The 16,353-nt window shown below is 41.4% G+C and overlaps 1 long non-coding RNA gene across 1 annotated transcript; it reads right to left on the reverse strand.

Annotated features, from left to right (window-relative positions):
• Positions 1–13,227: 13,227 nt before the first annotated feature.
• On the reverse strand, positions 13,228–13,660 carry LOC114798988 (uncharacterized). The gene is made up of 3 exons (XR_003751165.1): positions 13,602–13,660; positions 13,354–13,518; positions 13,228–13,274 (listed from the first exon to the last, which is right to left on the reverse strand). It is a non-coding gene; the product is annotated as an uncharacterized LOC114798988 (long non-coding RNA).
• Between the last annotated feature and the right edge of the window lie 2,693 nt (positions 13,661–16,353).

The following is a 16,353-nucleotide window of genomic DNA, read 5'->3' on the forward strand; positions in this document are numbered from 1 at the left end:
TGGCTGTTTATGTCACCATCTTTCCACCATAAGAAGCGCAAGTAATTGCGATCGCTTTCTTTGACCTGAAACTGGTGGAACATTTTCTCGATGTCACACATCAGCGCTATTTGGTGCTGTCTGAAGCGCACAAGAACACCCATAAGACTGTTGATCATGTGGGGGCCAATCAGTAAATGTTCATTAAGACAGGTACCTTTGTGTTTGGCGGAACAGTCGAAGACCACACGTAACCTGTCAGGTTTCTTTGGATGATAGATGCCATGGTGTAGTATGTACCATGTCTTGCCAGGGAGTCCGATATCATCAGTCTCTTCTGCATCACCTCTTTCAATGATGTCATTCATGTATTTCCTGTAATCCTCCTTGTATTTTTCGTCTTTCATGAGTTTGCGTTTGAGCTGGTTTAGTCTGTTTTCAGCAAGTTGTCTGTTCTCTGGCATTTGTGGCTTTTCTCTAAATGGCAATGGCATCTCCAAATGTCCCGTTTCCGTCTGTGTTATGCCTTGCTCAAGCTTCTGGAGGAATATTAAATCATTTACATTTACATTTATGGCATTTATCAGACGCCCTTATCCAGAGCGACTTACAATCAGTATTTACAGGGACAGTCTCCCTGGAGCAACTTAGGGTTAAGTGTCTTGCTCAGGGACACAATGGTAGTAAGTGGGATTTGAACCCGGGTCTTCTGGTTCATAGGCGAGTGTGAGTAGTGATTAAAATATACTTTATGTCAAAAATGATTGATGACATATCTGTATGAGGAAAAAGCGCGTTATTTATGACCATCTACCCTTCTACCTTCTCCCCTTCTCCCTTCTCCACTGGACACTGGACACTGTGCGCGTAATTTATGGCCTCCTAGCCTTTTTACCCCTTCTGCCTTCTCCATCGGACCCCTTGCGCGTAATTTATGACCTCCTTCCCTTCTCCCTGACCCTACTCTAACCCAACCCATACATATGGCTAATGTGTTGTGTGTGTGTGTGTGTTTACCACGGTTGCATAGGGTAATAAAAGAGGCGTAGGATGTCTCTGAACAGAGTACAACATATTCTGTTACAATGGGGAGCCCACTTGGTGCAGCTATGAAGAGACGTATTACGCCTACGCCTGTTACAAACAGGATAGTTTGTGATACACCATTTGCGCCAAAAAGGAGAAGGCCACGATCCTTGGTGAGTTTTCTTCAGAACCCTGGTGGCTGTGAAGAATACGAATGGATGTTATCCGATGGACGTGTCGGCGGTTATATTTTTGACAAGAAGGAGCGTCATGTGAGACTGTACTCGGTGGACACGGACCAGGAGTTTACACCGGACGACCAATTGTGTGTGTCGTTTTATGCTGAAGACTGGTGTTTGTTCAAGAATAACGGGTGGAAAAAGATTGAAGATGTAAATACGGGGCCTTTCTACATATCGTGGACCGGTGCTACGGATCAAAATCACTACTACATGTGTGGTGGATGTCAAGAGCAGAAATCAGAGTCTTACATTTACGTGTGTAGTGGTAAGAATGTCAGTCGTGTGGTGCCAGACGGTGAACGCCGTGTGTATGGATCGCCAAAGGATGTGAAAGTGATGTACCCGTGGTGTGATGTGGCCATACTCCACAACGTCTTCAAGAAGATTGACAGATTGTTTAAATGGAGCGATATTTTGGCTGGATACAACGAAATCAGGGTGTGTCTTTTTCATGGGGAGGCGGAGTGTGACAATGCCACGTCACACCCTGAACCATCCCCCACACCGGCTAGCCATTAAAAAGCAGAACAGGACCCCAGACCCCTAACACAATCTGGGTGATCACAGGTTCTGTTAAGTCATGGCTGTTAGACTGAATGGTGCTGCTGATGCTGTTGAAGACTGTTGTTGGATCGACAAACTGGGTGACAGTCTGGGGTTGCAGAATTTGACATACATGCCTGGGCCATTGGTAGACATCCCGTCGTCGCAAACCTCTGATGAGAAGCCACCACCGGCTGCGACACATGTGGGCGATGTCTCAAACCCGTGGGATGGCGACGAATTGACTTGTTCCACACTAAAAGCTTTTAAAACCATAAAGTTTTGCGTGTGCAGAATCCTTCAAAACATTATCGGACGACTGCTGCGGGAAACCTGTTATGGATGCATGGTGGACCATCCGAGTCAGACCCAACACCCGTGTCTCTATGAGCCGGAGGGATATTTCTACATTACCAACATGGACAAGATAAAGCAGAGACTTTTCCAGCCTGAGACACACCACCTCATCACAAACGTTCTAACAGCGAGCGGCCTCTATGTACATCCTCAGAAAATCAACGGTGCTGTGGGGGCGCTGGCCTACGAATTAGAAGATGAACCTTTCTTTTTCCAGAGGCTGGATCAGATGACTGAGAGGCTTGCTGACTCACAAAGTGCTGATGTAATTTATGAAGCGCTAAAGAGCTGGGGTGAGAAGACTGTTCTGTAAACATGGGTTTCAGTCTGTCAAAAGATTTTGTTAAATCTGAAAATGTCATGATGAATGTTTATACCTTATTGAGAGAGATTTAGACATATGTGTGAAATTTTTACAATACCTCGACAACGCATAATTTGAAAATAAATAATGTGTGACCAAAATAGAATGTGTCATTATTTCACGAAGCAACCCATCATGACTGACCTTTTAAAAAAATACTACTATACGCCAGACAGCGAGGGCTCCTTCGGTGGTAAAACAAGGTTAAAAGATGCCGTGTTTAAAAATACAGGGGTCAGGTTGTCTAATAAGACGGTTTCTGACTGGTTATCAGGGGAGGATGCATACACGTTACACAAACCAGCGCGTTTAAAATACAAGCGGAATAGAGTCGTGGTGTATGGTATAGACAAACAATTCCAAGCAGATCTTGTTGACATGTCTATGTATTCAAAGGAAAACGATGGTTATAAATTCATGTTAACGTGTATAGATGTTTTTAGTAAACATGCGTGGGCTCGTATTTTAAAAAACAAGACCGGAGCTGAGGTGACTAGAGCATTTGAAACTATTCTAAAGGAAGGACGAGTACCTCAAAAATTACAGACCGATCGAGGAAAGGAGTTTTTCAACAAAGGATTTCAAAATCTAATGAGAAAACACAGCATCACCCATTTTGCCACAGGTAGCGAATTAAAGGCAAGCGTTATCGAACGTTTTAACAGGACTATTAAGGGTAGAATGTGGCGATATCTGACATCGGTCAATTCTAAAAGGTATATAGACGTACTTCCTGATTTAATAAAATCATACAATGCATGCTACCATCGTAGCATTAAAATGAAACCTGCACAGGTCTGCTCTACAAATGAAGCACGAGTGTTTCAGTCATTGTACGGTGTGAACGATGCGAAGCAGAAAAATGTTACGTTCAATTACAAAACAGGCGACGTTGTAAGAATTTCTAAAGCAAGAGGTGCATTCACAAAAGGATATGAACAAAACTTCACAGATGAATTCTTTACTATATCAGCATGTATCCCGCGTAATCCACCGGTCTACAAATTGGTAGATTATGACGGCGATATAATAGACGGTACCTTTTATGAAGAAGAATTGCAAAAGATCAAACTAATCAGTAATAAACCGTTTAAAGTTGAGAAAATTTTGGAAAGGAAGAACATGGGGAAAAGACGCATGGTCTTTGTGAAGTGGTTGGGGTGGCCTGAAAAATTTAACTCTTGGGTTGATGAAAAAGACGTAGTAGATGTTTAAATAGTTTGTTCCAGAATCAGTCTTTCATTCACGATAAAACAACGCCATGGGGGACGAAGGCTTTTATGTAACCCTGCCGTGTAATGCCTCACAGAGCGTATATCCTGATAATACCATATCAAAGTATAGGACCAAACTCGCGAAACCTATTATTTTAAAGGGCGATTGGGAAGTAGCGCTGATTGAATTCCAGTACCCGCGATCATGGCCGACTTTTGGAGAGGATGACAAAATCATCTTTTTGACTAATAATATAACAGGGGAGAGATTGGATGTTACAATACGCGTAGGTTATTACACAAGCATTACAGACATAGTCAAAGAGATAAGCGGCTATACCAGGGTACACGGCGTTACATTTGGTTATGATGACCTTATTAATAAGGTTTATGTCTATTCGAACAAACCTGTCACCATAGCGATATCAGGCAAGCTTAGGATTATTTTAGGATTTAAGAATAACGAATTTTTTGACGCAAGCATTACTGTGGATCCGTTGAGTCGAGCATATGCATCATATCCGGCCGACCTGTATGGTGGCGAATATAGCCTTTTTGTCTATACAGACTTTATAGAATATCAGGCGGTGGGTGACTATTTTGTACCCCTTCTACGATGTGTACATATAACCGGGAAAAACAAAGAGTTTGTCACAGTCAAGTATGACAGAGCGCACTACGTACGTGTTTCGAAATCACACATCAGCGATATAGCTGTAGAAGTGAAATCAGATCAGAATTGTGTCATACCATTTAAGTACGGCAAGGTGGTTACAAAACTACACTTCAGACCCACGAAGCAATCTCAAAGAATTTGAGAAACTATGAAGGCTTTTAATCCGTACACGATAGACCCTCATCGTTATGTGACGTATTATCAAAACCAAGCTGGGGGTGGGATTCCAGGTTTTTATGGCGCCCCTTCCATGTACGGCGCAGGGCTTGGAGGTATTTTCCGAGGTCTTTTCCGAATGGCACTACCGCTATTGAAAAAAGGTTTCGCTATAGCAAAACCCCATCTAAAATCGGCGGCAAAGAACATTGTTACCGATGTAGTAACGAATGTCATGAGACCTAGACAAAATGATGTTGGACAAGATGGTTCAGGTATGATGGTAATGAACAGGCGATATGAACACAAACCACCGGGTGTAAAACGAATCACACATGGCAAGAAAAGCAAAGTAAAGAAGAAACAAAACTCAGTGTCTAAAAGAAACTCGAGGGGTAAACAACGCATGCATGAGTATCGGACTAAAAGAAATTTAAAAAACATCTTTTAGTCATGGCGTTAATACACGGGATGTCCGATGAATGCGTAAAGTCAGAGTTGGATTTGTTTACAGTCCCCATGACGCAGTTGTCTATAGAAAAAAGTACATACATCGAAGTGCCGCCTATCTCGGCACTGACTGACTAGGCACCCCTGGAGTTTTTCATAGCTGGAAACGGTGAAGACTATATTGATTTAAACAATACACTTTTATACACAAGACTCAAGATCACTAAACCGGATGGTTCCGATATAGATGAGGGTGCACCAGTCGGCTTGGTTAATTACCCCGGAGCTACAATATTTTCACAGGTCGACGTATCCCTGGGGGATCGGCTGATCTCACAGAGTTCAAATACTTACCCGTACAGAAGTATTCTTGAATGTTTGATAAATTATGACCGTCATGCGTTAGAAACGCTTTTCTCAGCGGGCCTATTTTACAAGGATACTGCGGGTCATATGGATACTGCGGATCCGGCTGGAGCAAACCGGGGGTTGAACAAGAGGGCCGCATTCACTAATGCTAGTAGCGTTGTTGAATTATTATCTCCCATACACAGCGATATCTTTTTTCAAGAAAAACTCATGTTGAACGGCGTTGATATAAAAATTCGATTAACACGTGCTAAAGATGAATTTTGCTTAATGCGCAGTGACAATTTGGGTTATAAAATAAACATACTGGCAGCGTCCATGTTTGTTAAAAAGGTTTCAGTGTCACCAGCTGTCAGGTTGGGACACGCGCAGGCATTACTCACAGCAACAGCTAAATATCCAATCGACAGGGTATACTTAAAAAATTTCTCAGTGCCCTCCGGAACACGCGTCGCTAATCAGGAAAACCTGTTTTTGGGGACACTACCAAAAGCCATTGTGATTGGGATGGTTGATAATGATGCATTTTCAGGATCTTATGCTAAAAACCCTTTTGCATTCAAACATTATGATTTAGAATTCCTAGCAGTGTATGTGGACGGACAGCAATTCCCTGCCAAGCCGTTTCAACCACAGTACATAGAAGGTTCTGCTATAAGAGAGTTTTATCAGTTGGCGTTATCAACCGGCAGACATCTAAAAAATCGGGCATTGTCTATCGACAGAGAGGATTTCTTGAACGGTTACACACTCTACGCTTTTAACCTCACGCCGGACGAAGAATGCAGCCAACACATGTCGTTAATTAGATCAGGGAACATCAGATTGGAAATGCGTTTTAGACAACCGCTTCGAAACACTATCAATTTAATAGTTTACGCTATATTTGATAGCATGATTGAAGTGTCCAATCGCAGGCAGATTCTTGTGGACCACTACTGAATTAATGAACACCGTACAACTATTAAATATTATGGACAAAATCTCCACAAACACGTGTTTTTTAGGCGTACTGCCGTCCGACCAATTACCCAAAAGACCTGTGGCAACATTACCAGCATCTGTGATAATTAACACACACAGTTCGGACCAACCGGGTGAACACTGGTTAGCTGTGTACATAACTGAAGACCGCGTCGGTTGTTTTTTTGACAGTTTTGGAAACAGGCCAGACAGCAAGATGTTTCCGACAACCGTTTATAAATTTCTAAAAACTACATGTTACAATGTACAATTTTCAAATAAACAGGTTCAGGATTTATCATCGGTTACGTGCGGCGAACACTGTGTATTCTTTCTCTACCACATATCAAAGGGTTTGAGCTATGAAGATGTTTTATCTAAATATTCCAACGACTTGACTAAAAATGATAAAAAGGTCTCGCTATTTGTGAAAAAACTACACCCGCATGTCTATAATTGTGATATGTTTAAAAACTCTCAATGTATACAATCTGGTGAGGTGTTTATGAAAAAATCTTATTCTAAATAAATGAGTCGAAAAACAAATATATGTATCATCAAGTTTGTTTATTGTCATCACATGTTCAAACACGTTTTAAACAAGACTGTATACACTTTTTAAAAATGTAACCATGCGCTTGTATCTAAACGTGGCGATGAAAACACGGGTGGTTCTGAATCACCATCATCATCACGGGTGGTAAAAGTCTTGTTAATGTTTTTAAATGAATTGACCTCATCTTTAACACGTCTGTTTGGAACCGTAGAAAGAGGTATGTTCAACATTGCTATAGCACTCAGGAATTCACGCCACCCCTTGGGTCTCCTATGAGGATTCATAGATTGAGGCGTGGTAACGTTCTTAACCAAATCGAAAATGTGAGATCCTGGAATGATCGTACCGTTGAAAACAAATTCGCCATCTCTACCCCATGCAGCAACCCCCTGTGATTTCATCATTTTTTCTAATATATACCGGACATTCCTTTTACTTCTCTGCGGTACATTTTGTAAAACCTCTTTAACCGTAGCGTCGTCATCAACGGTCGCTGCTTCTGTGGGTGATGTCTGTACATTTTCAGATGCCTGTGGTAGGTTAAGCGTTATCGATTTAGTCTCATGATCACCCTGCTTAACCACCGATATATACCTCTGCAAGAGTGTCGAGTATAATTTGGCTTTTTCATAATCCCCCAAATCAGTTCTGTCCAAAACACTTTTTATCGATGCATCCAAATCATTTTCCGCGCGTTGTCTCAGAGGTATAGGTGCACCATCGTTTTTTAACCTGTCCAGCTGTCGCTGGGGTACCAAATACATCCTTTCAGCGTGTTCCATTAGCCCCCCTGTCTTGACGCTATTAGACTACTTATAAAGGGAACTGCGATGCTTAACAGAGGTAAAAGGAACCCGCCCTCTTGATTGATCACATATTTCTTTCTTAACACACCAATTTTTTTATCGGCTATGAATTTTATAGCTTTTTTCTTTTTTTCCAACTTTTTATATTGTGACTTTGTCAATGGTATTGTACCGCTGAGCACATTCAAAGCCACTTCGCATAAGGTTAGAATCAACTCATTCGAAGATTCTTGTAAAATGAGACGTCTCTGTATCGGCTTAGCCTTAAGTAAGAGTTTTAGAAGCGGCAGATTTCTATAAAGACGATTAGACATGTCAGCGTCTAAACTCTTTTTTTCTGAACATAGACCACCAGATACTCTGAAAGCAGATCCGTTCTGAGACGAAGTGTGTCAGGTGTTCTAGATTTATAATCAATCATGAGGTAGCCAAAGGGTTTTTCAGTAGCGTTTTTAAAACATTCAAGGAAGAATTTGGTATTACCAGGATACATCTGTCTCGCTAATACAGCAATCTGTGTATTGTCTCTTGGGTTTTTGAAAAGTATTAGGTAATTTGTGTTTAAACTGATTGTTCTGCTGGATTTCCCCTGAAAAAACAAATTCTGAACCATGTAGATAGCGCTGAGATTTCTATGATGCACGTATTGTGTAAACACTTTTTCAACCTGCTTATTGCCACTCGCAACATCCATTAAGTCATCGATAATTAATAGCGATGGTTTGGTCGGCGGCAAGAGTTGGTCGTCCGATAGTGTGTCAGGAATACCTTGTATAAAATTAATATTCCTAATTTTTAACAACTCGTCATAAAGAGGTTGCCAGCAGTCGTAAATGTAGACAATGTTTTCAATCGTTGTAGATATTAAGCGGTCGGCATCGGCTATTAACGCTTTCACAAAAAACGTTTTTCCAGAGTTTGACGGTCCGCTTACTATACACGAGAACGGATGTTGCAATCTGAGATCGAATCCTGAGATGATACACATAAATTTTTATTGTAGAAAATAACACACATGCATATAATAGCATAAAAATACAAATATAAATATACAAATGTCACAGACATATTGAAAAATCACACATATGCAAATAATGCAAACATCCATATATACAATATGTTACAAACATGTTGAAAATCACACAGATACAAATAATAGAAAACTGTACATATATACAGATGTTACAGACATAATGATAAAAAAAAAAAAAAAATGTTTTATTTACATATTTACCTGTGACATCTCTCAAAGTCATCTTGTGTCAATACCCATAGGGGAGCGTCGTAAAGTCTGGGAGCAGGACTCGTTTGTTGTACACAACTTTGAACCTTTTGACATCTGATTTGTTATGTAATGTGAGGTGTCTTTTATTCCTGGTAATTGTGTTTGTGCGTGTTAAAACATGTTGCGACCGGTCTCTATCTATTACATAGCTGTTAACCAAATCAACCAGAGAGCGTAGATTTACAGCTTTTGAATTTTCAGCATTGAGAGTGATACCCTTGGCCTTCATGGATGTCTCACCGTTAGCGGTGATGTAACCATATGTTTTCGGACCGCCTGAACAAAATTCTGTAATGTAATCCCCGGGGCCTACCTCGTCAGTAAGATCGCCCAGATATGGACCTAGGGGTGGCTCCCAGTCACCATCTTTTGAGACAAAGATTAGACTGTCTGTGTCGCTGTACAGCAGCCGATCACCCAATTTCTCCATCATTGAATATAATTCTAGGCGTGCATGAGCAGTTGTAAACGCTCCAAGAAACACATTAATGTCACGCATTTGAGCGCCATAACCGTCTGCATAACGGCACTGAACCAATGCCACTTCGTCCGAGACAAATGCAAAATGTGTGATTTCACGACCGCCCCCAAAAATGTATCGCGAAAAGTCGTCAGGATCTTTCAACAACTCTGTGTATGGAAGGTTTTCCCGCATTGAAAATCGGCCCCAAAGTGAATTCAATAGGAGTTTGTTAATATTTCTCCTTGCAGGGTTTGAACAGATTTTTTCAGGATTCAGACGGATACCCTGTTTTTGAAAATAATCTTCAATGTAGGCATGCTTTTCAGCATCCGTCACAACCCCCGGCGGGTACCCACTGGCTTCCTGTTTGTATTGTAGAAACGTTTTCACATAATCTGCAAACAACGTTTCTGATCTTTGTTCAAAATGCCACACTTCATGAATCTCAGCCAAAACATAGCCCATCTGTACAGCTTTCAACAATTCAATGCTAACCCAACAACCCGAAAGAGATCTCTCACCGTCAGTATGAGTACATGGTGACGCTTGATTCTCAAGATGACAACATGTTCTACAAAGCGGGAACATTAGTTTGCCGCCGCATCGGCATGGCAACACAGGGTGTAAGAGACCACGTGGCGGGTACACCGTTGCTTTAACCAACCCATAGTAATTTTCGAGACTATCAAAGTCTTTCAAAATGATCTGTGGGTGGCCGATCGGATATTCCTTTGATGATTGACAAAACGGGTAGAGACTGGTGAAATCAAAGTAACGAATTTTTTCACCGTCCGATGTTTTGTGATAGAGTTTGTACGCATTCGTTCGACCGCCAAAGAGGCTGTCTCTCGGCTTTAGACGACTGGGGTGTGTATATGTTGACATGAACTCTATGACTGATGGATCGACCTGTTTTAAACGACGCCACTGGCACTCCCACATAACTTCGACTTTTAAGCCGTACACCTTGGTGAGGGTTTCAATCTTATCATCAAAATGCCTTCTTAAAACACTGTACGGGAGCCTTGACAAAGGATGAGTCTGGGTGGGTGTGTATTTACAATCATGTCCGTGATGCATACACCCATTAAATTCTAAACCGTATTTACGACCATTTTTTTCATAATAGCCGTCAAGACAGTATTTCCCAACCACAACCTCACCCTCTGTCAGAGCGTGTTGGATGTACACATGCCTGGTTGTTTTGACATATTCCAGCCATTCGATGCTAATGTCTGAAAATGCCTTGTTTTGGCTTGTGTACGCGTTGTTATGTGTAAGAGCGAGTGTATCACGCGGTAGGTAGTGTGTTTTGTATACAGCCATGCAGCACGATGCCAACGTGGTTTGACCAAAAGGGTCTAGACCCGTGCATTCTATGAACTCGTCACGGTATTTCAGACACGCCTCTCTTAACAGCACGACGTCGTTTCGACCGTAGAAACGGAGTTCCTTCTGAAAATCAAAAACACCGCACGCTGATTCGTTGTACCAGTCATCAAATTCACGTCTGCCAGCATTGGACATGTTGTCATATCCATAAAAGGTCTTATCCGGGTATGGGCCTATGTAATGGCTGTTTGAGTGTGTGTTAAACTTGTGTGGGAAATAACCCTTTTCTGTGGTGGTGAGATTTAACGCAGCTGTTGTTTTTGCCAGACTCATCGGTAGAAAAGAATAGCTGTCGATAAAACGCTGTTTAAAACATGCATCAAACATGAATATCAGACGGCATCCAGTCATTGTCACATCTAGTTTGATCCCGTTTTTGGAGTAATATTCCAAAAGTATGAAATTATCAAACCCTGCAGCGTTGTGTGCTAAAAATGTGAAACCGTTGAACCTCGGTCGACGGAGCCAATTCACAAATTCACGCACACACCCGTCACCCTCAGCCGTGAACTCCACACCTGTAAATGTAATTGCGCAAACAAAATTTGCATGATGTTTGCCGTTCTCGAAACGTGTTTCAAAATCAAAAAAAATGTAGCGGTTGTTTGTCTCCTTCAATCTAATGGGTTGTATGAAGCATTCATGCTTAGCGTCTGGAATCAGTTCTTCACGACAATGAACACAGTGTGGTGTCGGACACGTGTGTGGTTTGGGTTTTTTAACACTAACGTGGTAACGCCTGTTACAATTCTTACAAAATTTTGTAAGATCACAATTTGACGCCACCACGCCAGGATCGCTCTTCATAGGACGCGGCTGTTTATGTTTGTCAAAACAAAAATCAGACTTGCAAAACCTCCCACAAGACGAGCAATATCTCGAACCTGTGACCCTTGAAGGGCAGCCGGGGTCGTTACAAACATCACACCTGTATTTGCAACCATGGTCTCGGAACGAAGTGTAACCGGCATAGCAGAATTCACAGACATACGGCACCCCCATGAACGCCTTGAGGTTTAATATTCCGTAGTAATGGCTGTCGTGTATGTATAAAAAGGCTGTTTTTGTATGCGGTACAGTGCTAGTTTCTGCAACACCCCTACGTCTGATCTGTAAAAGATCACAATCTTGATGTCCAATAAGCTCTCAAATTTTGGAACATCATTAAAGCCGACTTTATGGTGAATAGGTAGCCCGCACCGTGTCTGAAATGTGGCAGCCAATTTTTCTAAATAAGCTGTTGGTTTCTCAGGGTTTACAAAATTTGCCAGGCATATCGCGAAGCACAATTGGTTTGTAACATTAACGGGGCAGAATAGATTCATCCTGTTCTTGCTTATTATCTGATCATGAGCCAAATCACGCAATTTACGCCGTGCGCCCCCATCATGACCTCTAGCGATTGAAACAGTCAGGTGTAGTGTCTCATCGCACATGATTTTTTTATTGCTTTGGATTATTTTTTCGATGGCGTCCATCAGAATTTCATACGAATGGTTATTCGCGGGTGAAAGGATCGCATTAACATCTGAAACCAGGGTATCGCCACTCAGTGTGACATCGAAAACACCGCTCTGTCCGGCCAGTGTGTGTGAGAATTTTACGATGTCTTTGAATACATCGTGGATGTGTGAAATATATGATGTTATGTCGCTGCTCGAAACGGATCTGAAATTAATATCACGACGCAGTACCACCCCATTGAACCGTGGTTTAGGTGTAACATGATACCCGTCTATCACAGCATGCCTTATAGACACTTCTTCTAAGGATACTGGATCAGATTCAGCACCACAACCATTTTGAATTTGATGTAAAACATTATTAAACATCTCAATTTACCCCCATGTCTCGATGTTTAACATGTCGTGTAGTGTTTTATTAAAATCGTCCACTGCATCACCACCAATACATTGACGTTTAGACGGCTCCATTATGGATGACAACAAGGTTTAAAACACCCCTTACACACGTGAAATGCCACTTAAACGCAACAAAACCGTTGATAACGATGACCAATCGACACGCTTCAGATCTGATGTATGTTCTACAGCTTTGGCTATAATCCCCACAGTACTAATCAACTTTTCTTGCAAGTCATACACCTTAACAATGTTATCTAATACCTGTTTAAGGCATACACAGCATTCAGAATGATTAGAAAACCGCCGGTACCTCTGTGGGTCGATGTGGTTTGGTTCTGTTTGCGTAGCGATGTCTGATCTGGCAAAATCTACAGCATCCCACGCTTTGTAATCCGCGTTGGTCCAATCGGTGACAAAGTCGAGATCAACGTTTACTGGGATTCTACCTGTAACAAAATCACACGATGTTAAAATTAATATTTCATTAAAATAACGATTGCGTTAAAACCATGTAAATACACACCTTCTGGCTTTTCCGGGAGCTTGAAATCTGTTTTCGTCTTCTTTCCTAATAGTTTTATCAAACCTGATTGTCAATATTTTATTAAAATAATAATAAATTGTGTTAAAACATATGTAATACACACCTTGCGGCTTTTTCACCATATGTTTTTGTGCCTTTTCCACGCACAGATCCACCACGGGGGCTAGGTGCTTGCGTTTGCGTGTAGCCTTCCGACCTGACGGCTTGTCGACCCCTGTATTATCAACGCGTGGCTTAGGAATGGTGTCCACTAGTTGTCTGATGGTTGCTGTACAGAACGAGAGATATTACAATCACAACCATATGATGATAATTTCATAAAACCGTATTAGATAGTCATAAATATATTACCTAAACTGTCGGCAGAGCATCCAACATCCGCGGTTACAACGTTGGAATTTGGATAATGTTCTGCTATTAGAATGCATACACGGTCAAAAACACACACTCACAACTATGTAGTGGTATTATTATTAGTAGGATCTGTGGTTTTTACAATTACCTTGGTATGAAATTTGTGGTTCAGAATCACCCGCACCAAAACCCTCGGTCCATAGACTTTCGAACCCCGGTGTTTCAAAACACGCCAGGTTTGATGGTCCTTCGAGTGGTTCTACAGAAAAGTTACACCTATTAACAAATAAATAAATAAACACACACATACGTTGTAACAAGACTTATAGTTTATGTGTTATGAAAAACTTACTGAGAGTCCATAGCCGGTGATGATCCTTGTGATGTCGATCAGTTGAATGAAGACCTCGAGGGCCTCTCTTGTTAAATAGGCCTCTGTGTGTGTGTGTGTGTGTGTGTGTGTGTGTGCGCGCGTGAGATTTGTAAGGTCCCACGTGATTCGGTGTTTGCGAGAATGGTGAAACCAGATGACTCTCGTTGTAAACATATGGTACGTTAGGTGTTAAAGATTGTTGGAGGATGTGCTAGGTCTGTGTGTGTGTGTGGGTCAGGGAAATCATAAAACGGTTTCATTTATTTTAACAGTAGGGGTATGAAATTAACATTGTTTGAAGGCAAAATAGTTTTTCTTTAACTAGAAACAGTTTTTAAAACATATATCATTTAAATAAGGTTTCTGTTTTGGTCTGTGTGTGTGTGTGTGTGTGTGTGTGTGTGTGTGTGTGTGTGTGTGTGTGTGTGTGTGTGTGAGAGATTGTAAGGTCACACGTGATTCGGTGTTTGCGAGAATGGTGAAACCAGATGACTCAAGTTGTAAACATATGGTACGTTAGGTGTTAAAGATTGTTGGAGGATGTGCTAGGTCTGTGTGTGTGTGTGTGTGTGTGTGTGTGGGGGTCAGGGAAATCATAAAACGGTTTTCATTTATTTTAACAGTAGGGGTATGAAATTAACATTGTTTGAAGGCAAAATAGTTTTTCTTTAACTAGAAACAGTTTTTAAAACATATATCATTTAAATAAGGTTTCTGTTTTGGTCTGTGTGTGTGTGTGTGTGTGTGTGTGTGTGTGTGTGTGTGTGTGTGTGTGTGTGTGTGTGTGTGTCAATATGAGACTCTGCTAGGTGTCGGGGAAGAATGTGTGATGAACCCGGGAAGGGAAGTGCGTGGGGAAAGGGATGTCATTGGGAGAAATGGGGCATAAGCCATCAGCAATGGCCGTAGTTGTAAACAAGTGATAAGAAATCTGTTTTAAAAGTTAGTCTAAGTGTATATGACATCTGTAATGCGTCACATGGGAGAGAGCGATAGAGTGGGGCCTGAAGGTGCTGTGATGCTTCCTACATACAAAATGGGGTTCTACCATATTCAGTCAGTATATGAATAGAGTATGCGTTTGTATTTTTAAAATAAGTCTGTGTAAGTATTGTGTTTAAACGTGTTAAACACTGAAACAGTAGTTGAGTAAAACCATACACTTAAAATAAGGTTTCTGTTTTAAAAGAAAGTTCTAAGGGGTGTGTGATATTTGTAAAAGGTCACACGTTGATTCAGCGTTTGCGAGAATGGTGGAACCAGATTACTCTCATTGTAAAACATATGGTGCGTTAGGTGTTAAAATATTGTTGGAGGATGTGCTAGGGTCTGTGTGTGTGTGTGTGGGTCAGGGAAATCATAAAATGGTTTCATTTATTTTAGCAGTAGGGGTATGAAATTAACTTTTGTTTGAAGACAAATAGTTTTTCTTTAACTAGAAACAGTTTTTAAAACATATATCATTTAAATAAGGTTTCTGTTTTAAAAGAACGTTCTAAGGTCACACGTGATTCAGTGTTTGCGAGAAAGAGGTAATGGTATGCTGGCTTATAACACCCCCACAACAGCCATAGTTTGTAAACAAGTGGTAAGACATCTGTTTTTAAAACCTGTCTAAGTGTTTATGTAAGAATGGACATCGCGGGAGCATACTTGTCTTACATAACAGATGTCCGAAGGGGGAAGGAAGGAAGGAGGTCATAAATTACGCGCAAGGGGTCCGATGGAAAAGGCAGAAGGGGTAAAAAGGCTAGGAGGCCATAAATCACGCGCACAGTGTCCAGTGTCCAGTGGAGAAGGGAGAAGGGGAGAAGGTAGAAGGGTAGATGGTCATAAATAACGCGCTTTTTCCTCATACAGATATGTCATCAATCATTTTTGACATAAAGTATATTTTAATCACTACTAGTGTGTTACCCACTAGGCTACTACCACCCTCTTGTGGTAGTAGTAAATCCTCTTGTGATACAGTCTTTTCGTTTCTGTCCGTCTCTTTGAAATCTCTTTCCAGAGCAAGTATTGCATCTGCTGGAGTGGAGTGAGGGATTTCTTTAACTGTGACTCTGTGGCAGAGGCTGCTGTCTATAACCGTTTCATTGCAAAGCGCTGCGTTGCCTACTATGCTCCATCCTAAGTCCGTGCGAATAGCATAGGGCTCACCATCTTTTCCTAAGACTATTCGTTTTGGTGCAAGAGCCCTGGGACAGGTGTAACCTATAAGGAGACCCACTTCACAACTGAGGAGTGGAGGGATCTCATCTACAATAGGCAGTAAATGACTCCACTGTTTGGCTGTTTCACATGTGGGTATGTGTTCCCTGTTAGCAGGTAAGCAATCCTTGGAGTATGCCGTGGGGAGCTTTATGACTGTGGCTG

Source organism: Denticeps clupeoides, chromosome 11 (assembly GCF_900700375.1).
Source record: "Denticeps clupeoides chromosome 11, fDenClu1.1, whole genome shotgun sequence".
Classification (NCBI taxonomy): Eukaryota; Metazoa; Chordata; class Actinopteri; order Clupeiformes; family Denticipitidae; genus Denticeps; species Denticeps clupeoides.